This window comes from Coregonus clupeaformis, unplaced genomic scaffold (assembly GCF_020615455.1).
Source record: "Coregonus clupeaformis isolate EN_2021a unplaced genomic scaffold, ASM2061545v1 scaf1949, whole genome shotgun sequence".
NCBI lineage: Eukaryota > Metazoa > Chordata > Actinopteri > Salmoniformes > Salmonidae > Coregonus > Coregonus clupeaformis.
Window position 1 is genome coordinate 1 of NW_025535403.1, and position 7,833 is coordinate 7,833.

The 7,833-nt window shown below is 37.4% G+C and overlaps 1 long non-coding RNA gene across 2 annotated transcripts; it reads right to left on the minus strand.

Moving 5' to 3' along the window:
• Positions 1-2,757: 2,757 nt before the first annotated feature.
• LOC121561357 lies at positions 2,758-7,205 on the minus strand. Of its 2 annotated transcripts, none has more exons than XR_005999225.2 (5): positions 6,772-7,205; positions 6,488-6,594; positions 6,275-6,324; positions 4,728-4,824; positions 2,758-3,811 (listed from the first exon to the last, which is right to left on the minus strand). It is a non-coding gene; the product is annotated as an uncharacterized LOC121561357 (long non-coding RNA). The 2 variants fall into 2 exon arrangements; XR_005999224.2 differs by having other exon boundaries at positions 6,488-6,597.
• Positions 7,206-7,833: the final 628 nt, after the last annotated feature.

The following is a 7,833-nucleotide window of genomic DNA, read 5'->3' on the forward strand; positions in this document are numbered from 1 at the left end:
TTCTTCCATATTAGATCTGACAGTATGAATGGTTCTTATGGTTGTATTCAGTTCTTCCATATTAGATCTGACAGTATGAATGGTTCTCATGGGCTGAGTGCCTGGAGTGTTTTGGTATGGCTACAGTCAGGAGTTTTCTCTGACCCTGTGATCTCACCAGGACAGAACCACATGTCACACGCCACACCACCAATAAACACTAAACAAGAAGAATGCACGCTCAGTGATCATGCCCCCGCCCCATGCTGCAAAGCAATAGAGAGCAAGAGTAACAACGTCTTTTTGTAGGCACTAACTTCGCCATGGTTCGTTGAACAAAGCCTATGGGAAAATGAGTGCTGTTTTTTAGGGGTTTTGGATAAAATCTGAAAAATAAGTTATGTGGTAAATACAGGCTTAGGAGATCTTACACGTTTTGTTCTATAAGGTAATCTTCATCAGCTAACATCACTTTTTTTGCATTTTGATGCATTTATGTAATCAAATAAAGCACAATAAAGGCTTCATAATTCATAAAGGTCATGTTAATTGACTGGAATTATCTCATAGAACTGAAGGTATAAGATGATCTGTGTTAACCTCAGACCTTATTTTCTGGATTGATCCCAGAACCCCATTCTTTCCCCATAGGGATGGCTGAACGAAGCAGAGGTAACTCTTTTCTGTTTTTTAGGACTACAAGCTGGCGAGTTCTATGAAAGATCACACAGTGAGTGCACACAATCAAACATTTGTTAGTACTTTTTTAATTAAACAAAATTATGAATACACTTGGTTTCATTGCACAATGTTATTTTGATATGGTTCAATAAGGATAGAGGAGAGTTTAGGGAAACGGGGAGAACACTCAACCAAAATGGAGGTCTGGTGACCGAACAATAGTGCCACTACATGGGTCATTCATTCTTGAATTGAGGTGGCATTCCAACTTGCAATTTGTTTGAAATTCACTTCATCTTTCTTGGTTTCCTTACCCTGTAAGCAGCCTATGGAAAAGGTATGATAGCAATCCATGCTTTGGTTTTGTTAACCTGGCCTCTGTGTCAAATGCTAACTTTTTAGCATGTGTGGCACAAATCCAATGCAAGTCACATTACGCTTCAAGTTTAAATCATCAAGTAACTTGATTGATATTAAATGTACAGTTGACTTGCATTGGATTTGTGCCACAAATGCTTAAAAGTCAGCATTAAAAACGTTGGCCAGATAAACAATATTCCCAGGACTATAATGAGGGTCAGGCTGTTGTAATGCCCAGTTGATTATGTAAATAGTCCAGTAGAACCCTGGTATTGATGGTCCATTTGAGGGTGAGTAATTGATATGAATACTCAGAGTAAAAGAGCTGTGAACTCACCTGTGATGGCCCACGTCTACCACAACCTTTGCTATTGTGTTAGTAAGCACCATAGCGTTTTAGGCAGCCACTGTAAGTCGCTTTGGATAAAAGCGTCTGCTAAATGGCATATTATTATTATTATTGTTCAAAATGTGTTCAAACATACAGTACAATGGGAGGGGGTGTGGCATGCACAGGGGAGGACTAGGGCCCAGATTCACAAAACCCTCTTAAGACATTTCTTCTTAATTGCCATTTTCTCCTTAACTATAGACTTATGAAGAAAGTTAAGCAAAGTTGCTATTGCTCAAAAAGGTTATTGGAAATGTTCTTGCGCTATTTCTTATGTTTCTCCTTAAGCAAAAAGTTAAGAATAAATTAGATTCTTGAAAATAAAGTTATTGTTAATGTTCTTTGTGCGCTGACCTATGGGACTCCCAATCACGGCCGGATTGTGATACAGCCTGGAATCGAACCAGGGTCTGTAGTGACGCCTCAAGCACTGAGATGCAGTGGCTTAGAACGCTGCGCCACTCGGGAGCCACCTACAGTACCCGATGTCACAGGAAGGACAAAAAGATAATCAAGGACATCAACCACCCAAACCACGGCCTGTTCACCCCACTATCATCCAGAAAGCGAGGTCAGTACAGGTGCATCAAAGCTGGGACCTTGAGACTGAAAAACAGCTTCTATCTCAAGGCCATCAGACTATTAAATAGCCATCACTAGCCGACTACCAACCAGTTACTCAACCCTGCACCTTAGAGGCTGCTGCCCTATAGACATGGAATCACTGGCCACTTTAATAATGTTTACATACTGCTTTACTCATCTCATATGTATATACTGTATTCTATTCTACTGTATTTTAGTCAATGCCATTAGGACATTGCTCGTCCTAATATTTATATATTTCTTAATTCCATTATTTTACTTTCAGATTTGTTTGTATTGTTGTGAATTGTTAGATACTACTGCCCTGTTGGAGCTAGGAACACAAGCATTTCGCTACACCTGCAATAACATCTGCTAAGTATGTGTATGTGACTAATAAAATTAGATTTGATAGGCTCTAATTACTTAACCGCACTGTAAACCCTAATAAGTTCACATAACTCAAAAATTATTTTGTAACAGATTACACAAATATTTTAGTGATGTTTTTAAATGTTTTAAGTTTACATAAAATAAAAATTATATTTACAGTTGCCTTAAATTATCTCAATGTTATCTTATAAATATTGATATTCCTCAACTTATAATTAGGGAGTAATTCACTCAAAATTTTCAATATTCTTCAACTCATAATGTGGGACATGCAAACAAAATTAATTCTAAACTGAAATACTGATGTCGGTCCATTACACAATTATAATCAGTGAATAATGTTAGAAAACATGAAAGTGACACCACAGTGACAATTTAACTTTTTTTTTATTCAACACAATGTGCTTTTAAAAAGGCACGAATCAAAAGGAGCTCAGTCAAAACAAAGTGCTTGTCATAAATTAAAACAAAAAGGAAAAGGAAATGACTCCATAAAAACAAAATGTGTTTTAAAGTACATTAAGTGTTAATAGTTCCATATTCTGATAGTGGTCATTGCTACAGAGGGTAGATTCAGTATTTTGGGTCTCCATATCACACTATTCAGTAAACATTATGATAAAAACTCACAAAGGCTTCATGATAAAATTCAATAAGATTCTAATTATAATCCATCCTCAACAGCAATGACAACTATTAGAATGTGGAGCCATTTAAAACGTTTTGGCACTTACTGTACCTTGAAGGCTGCAACTCACTTTTTTTAAATAAAACATTCAAATAAAAGTACTGGTTTCTACTGTGCCGTACTTCAACTGGCAACATCAAGGTAAGCATTAGGTCACACAACATTAAACATGTATAGTGCATGAATTCAACAGTCGTTTCCCACAAGTACAGTACAAAAACTTGGGCTTGGCAATACGTCAATGTTGTGATATTTATCTATTAACAATCAATGTATTAAATCTGAGGTAGAAGAGGCAAACAGTGTAACATATTAAACATGAGGTAGAAGAGGCAAATTATTACATTTGTAAAGAGGGGAAAAAAACTAAAAACATCCTCAATACTCAGCTCAACAAATAGTCCATTCTGAGTGATTCATTCATTGAACAAATCATTCTTCAGTGTCAGTAGACGGCCTTTCAGTGGTTTGTTGTCCTCAAGACACATCACAACTTTTTGGATAAATGTGAATGTAAGCTCAAGATTCTTTGGGTACTGTAGGTCTAGTGCATAGACATACCCAAAGAGCAGGAGAAATGAGTCAGCCAGGTTTGTGGGACCACTCACAAGTATTTCATCTTCCACGACAATACAGATGCTCTCAGGGCTGAAGAGGGCCGCATCAGTAGTATCATCAGTGACAACTGTCAGGAGAGCCACCGGAGTGTCAGTGAGGTCTGGACCATCTGCTGACTATAAAACACAAATAATACAAAAATGAGTTCAGCCCCTCAAGGATACAAATCATGCTAATGATGTCTAGACATTACGGTCACTTTGCACTTAGACTGCAACTAAGCTACATGTTTAAACTATTTTCTTTACACATGCTTATTATTTTATGTTAGTTTCACACCTACCTGTAAGCATACTTTTTGTTTAGTGGAATTCTTTATACTTACCTTTTCATTTATGTAATTTCTACATGTCAGTTTGCAGAATAACAACTCAAGGAAACTTCATAAACAGGTTCTGGGGGCTATTCCAGAAAGGAGGTTCAACAAACTGAGCCTAACCCTGAACTCAGAGTTGACTTACCCCGTGAAGTGAAACTGAGTTTTCAGTTACAGAACAGCTGATCTGAGTTAGGTAAGTTGACTCAGAGTACGTTAACTCGGAGTTGAGCTTGTGCCTGACGACTAGTAAAAGCCATCATCAATGGAGCTCCGATACGGTTATTCACCATGGCAACGGGAGAAAACAGGAAGCAGACATTTTCTGGCTGCGGCTGTTATATAAATCACTGACAGAGTTTCAGATGCAGTCGTCTTTTCATTTTGAATTTAACATCACTTTATTTTATATTAGCCTTTAAGGAAGTGGTTGAATGTTGTTCAATGTTTTATTTTAGGCTATTTTGTTTTATTTAAAATCGGCTGAAAATGAAATATAAAAACATTTTATCTCATACTCAATGCGGCGACAAACTAGAAACACGGACTTTGAAATTACGTTGTTGGAAAAAATACAATTGGCTATACTGATGGTTTTCACATAACCTGCTTTCTGGAATGCCCCTCTGGTTCTCCTAGAGTTCTTTGAGTGATGTCATGTTTAAGCTGACTGAATAGCTAAGCAAAGGGATTGATAGTGAGGCCAGTACACTTACATTACAGGTCCTGAAAAACTTGGGAGGCATCTTCACGCAGGTACACAGGAAGTGCACGAAGGACGAGGGCCCGTCTCATATTTACATCACGTTGTTCCTACATGGACAAAAAATATCCATTACAATAATAATTACACAAATATCAAAAACATTCATTGTACACTAATTATAGTAAAAATGAAAATGTTAAAAGATAAGCAAGTTAGTTATTAACAAGCAAAGCATCAAAGTTGTGTGCTTATAGATCTGCTATTTCTGTTGTTGTTCTTTGTATTTAACAAAGTATTAATAAAGGGTTCAAGTGATCAACTGTTGACCCCACAGTTGAGATAAAAACATTTAGAGAAATAGCAAAAGAATGACTGTGGAAACACATAAAATAAAACCAATTATTAGTGTAACCCTCTCACCAGGCTCGAATTTGACTCTCACGATATTACCTTATTTAGAATATCTGAACAGCATGGGATATTAGGTGAGAAGGACATCTCCAATAAGAATCCCTATTGTAAACTTGCTAGGGTGAATGACAAATAGGGTATTAACTTCAGATAGAATGATTATAGACTTGGTTATTGTTGTAAGGATATGCTTTCCCATGCATTAAATGAAACTGAAACAGTAAATGACTCCACCAATACAACAGACATAAGGTTCAAGATCTATATTAATCAAATGTTCAATGTATCACATCAAAAGAAATACAAATTATAAACCCCAATGATTTTTCCACAACCCCATGTCCAAATTATTTGCAAGCTTGCTTAAACCCTGGCGCGCGTTGGAGCTCATAAAAAAAATGACGACATACATAAAGTCCCGAAGTCCACCCCACATTTGTAGTTACTCACTACTTGTAGATAATGCCTCAGCAAAATATAGTAGTTCCGTGCAGGTGTCCTCACAAGATCCACCGCGAACACAGCTATCAATGCAGCCAGTACTCGGTAGCAGCAACAGACATCTGTTGGAAACCCGAACTGATCGTCACAAGCAATTCTCTCCAAGTCTTGCACGATGCTAGGCTAACCTCTAGGATGTCGAATGTCTCCACAATGCGACGGCAGCTTCAGTCTCCACTTGGTCTTTCTTAACTAAATAATAAACACTCTCTTATAGAAATAAAATCAGGATTTCCCTTAAAAAAACTCTGTAGGTATGGTTTTGTTCTCTCTTTATCGTTTCCTTTGGTCGTTTTTCCTTCACCAACCCCACTAACGTCTCTCCTCTCCCTTCTTTCAACTTTTCCCTCCCTTTTCTTTCCCGGCAACCAGTCCACTCTCCCATTGGCCACAACTTAACAAGTTAGCTCATTGGTCAAAACTTTAACGAGATACGTGGGAAATTTAAACTTAAAAGTAAACCAACCTATTCACTTGTACATTTTTTTAAAACATTGCTTCAAAAGAAATGCATTAATGACATTACAAATCAGGAGCTATTCGATCACCTTTTAAATCTAATACCAATGAATTATAACAAATACACTCTATACTTGGTTTTAGCAATATATTACATTAGTAACACTATTTCATAATACATCCTACCTGAACTGTTAAAAGGATTTCGAGATGATCTCACAACCACACACTTGAGCCTAGGAAGAAATACAAACACAGGCCTGGTTAGCATAATGATAACACACTCACATTATGTTGTTTAGCATTGTTCGTTTCACGCTAGCACACACGTACACACAGCTCGATAACGTAAAATATTTACTGTGTAAGGCAGACACTTATTGAAATAAGTATAATCACAGTACGCACTTGCATTACCGGCGAACAGCGAAAACTCATGGACCTTCCTCCACCGTCAATGTCCCGGGCAAACATGCATTATGGGAAATGTAGTTCATCCAGGAAACCTGCTGATAACGTTACACCGTTGTAAGATGAAGTAACGTAACGTATTTATCACATATTTAACAACTTCTAAAGTTACAATTACTTGGATTTTTACACTATTTACAACAAATATTCACTGTGCACATTGTACAAATGTATTCCCAGTTCCACATTTAAGACAAAAAACAGTTACTTACCAAATCAGAGGTGATGATAAGATGGCGCTTAAGAAAACGAGGGCAATAAGACTAATGATAAAAACGGAGGTGGTGGTGGTTTCAAGCGGGCAGCATAAAAGTGCGCATTGCAAACAAATTAAAACAAATTAAACTGTGTTCCACATCCACACGGGCGGCCCAAACATCCCCGCATCTCGGCAAATTCAAGATGGCTGACTCAGCTTTCCTGAGGGAGAGATGACCCACCCACCAGAACGTCATGACGTCGATAACGTCATGACACTACCTAAACTTTTTGAGCGTTCCACACAAATTACCTATAAAATATTGAGCGCTCTTCAATTAAAGTGGCATAAATCTCAACAGAGCTCAACACTTTATAGTTTGGTCAACTGCATAACGACATTTGACTGTTATGACCTTATTACTTATGAGCTAGTACAACTGTTTGGGAATACAGTGCGTGAATGTGCACTGTTCAAAATATATCTCCAGTCAACATTGTTGCTAGCATTTACCCCCACGTTTTCTTGAACTGCATTGTTGGTTAAGGGCTTGTAAGTAAGCATTTCACGTAAAGGTCTACACCTTTTTGTATTCGGCGCATGTGACAAATAAAATGTGATTTGAAATAAAGCATACCATCTGGGTTAACTTGGTTGAGCTTACTAAAACAGATCTAATACGAGTGTCATCCCAGATGAAGAATAAGACACTTTCGAAGCATAGTACATGTAATGTTTGCCTAAGTACAATGTAATTACTAGGTGTTACACAGGATTGCGCTAGTTGAAATGAAGTGTATCTTGAGAGGTCGTTACTTGTAATTATAGTGTACCTACAAGGTACGTTACACATCCTGACAATCTAATCGTCAGCTTATGAAAGCGTCATCCAAGTGGGAAATAAACACTCTAGTACCCCAAAGAGTACATGTAATATCTACATGTACAAATGACCTCGACTAACCTGTACCCCCGCACATTGACTTGGTACCGGTACCCCTGTATATAGCCTCATTATTGTTATTTTATTGTGCTACTTTTTTTATTACTTTTGTTTATTTAGTAAATATTTTCT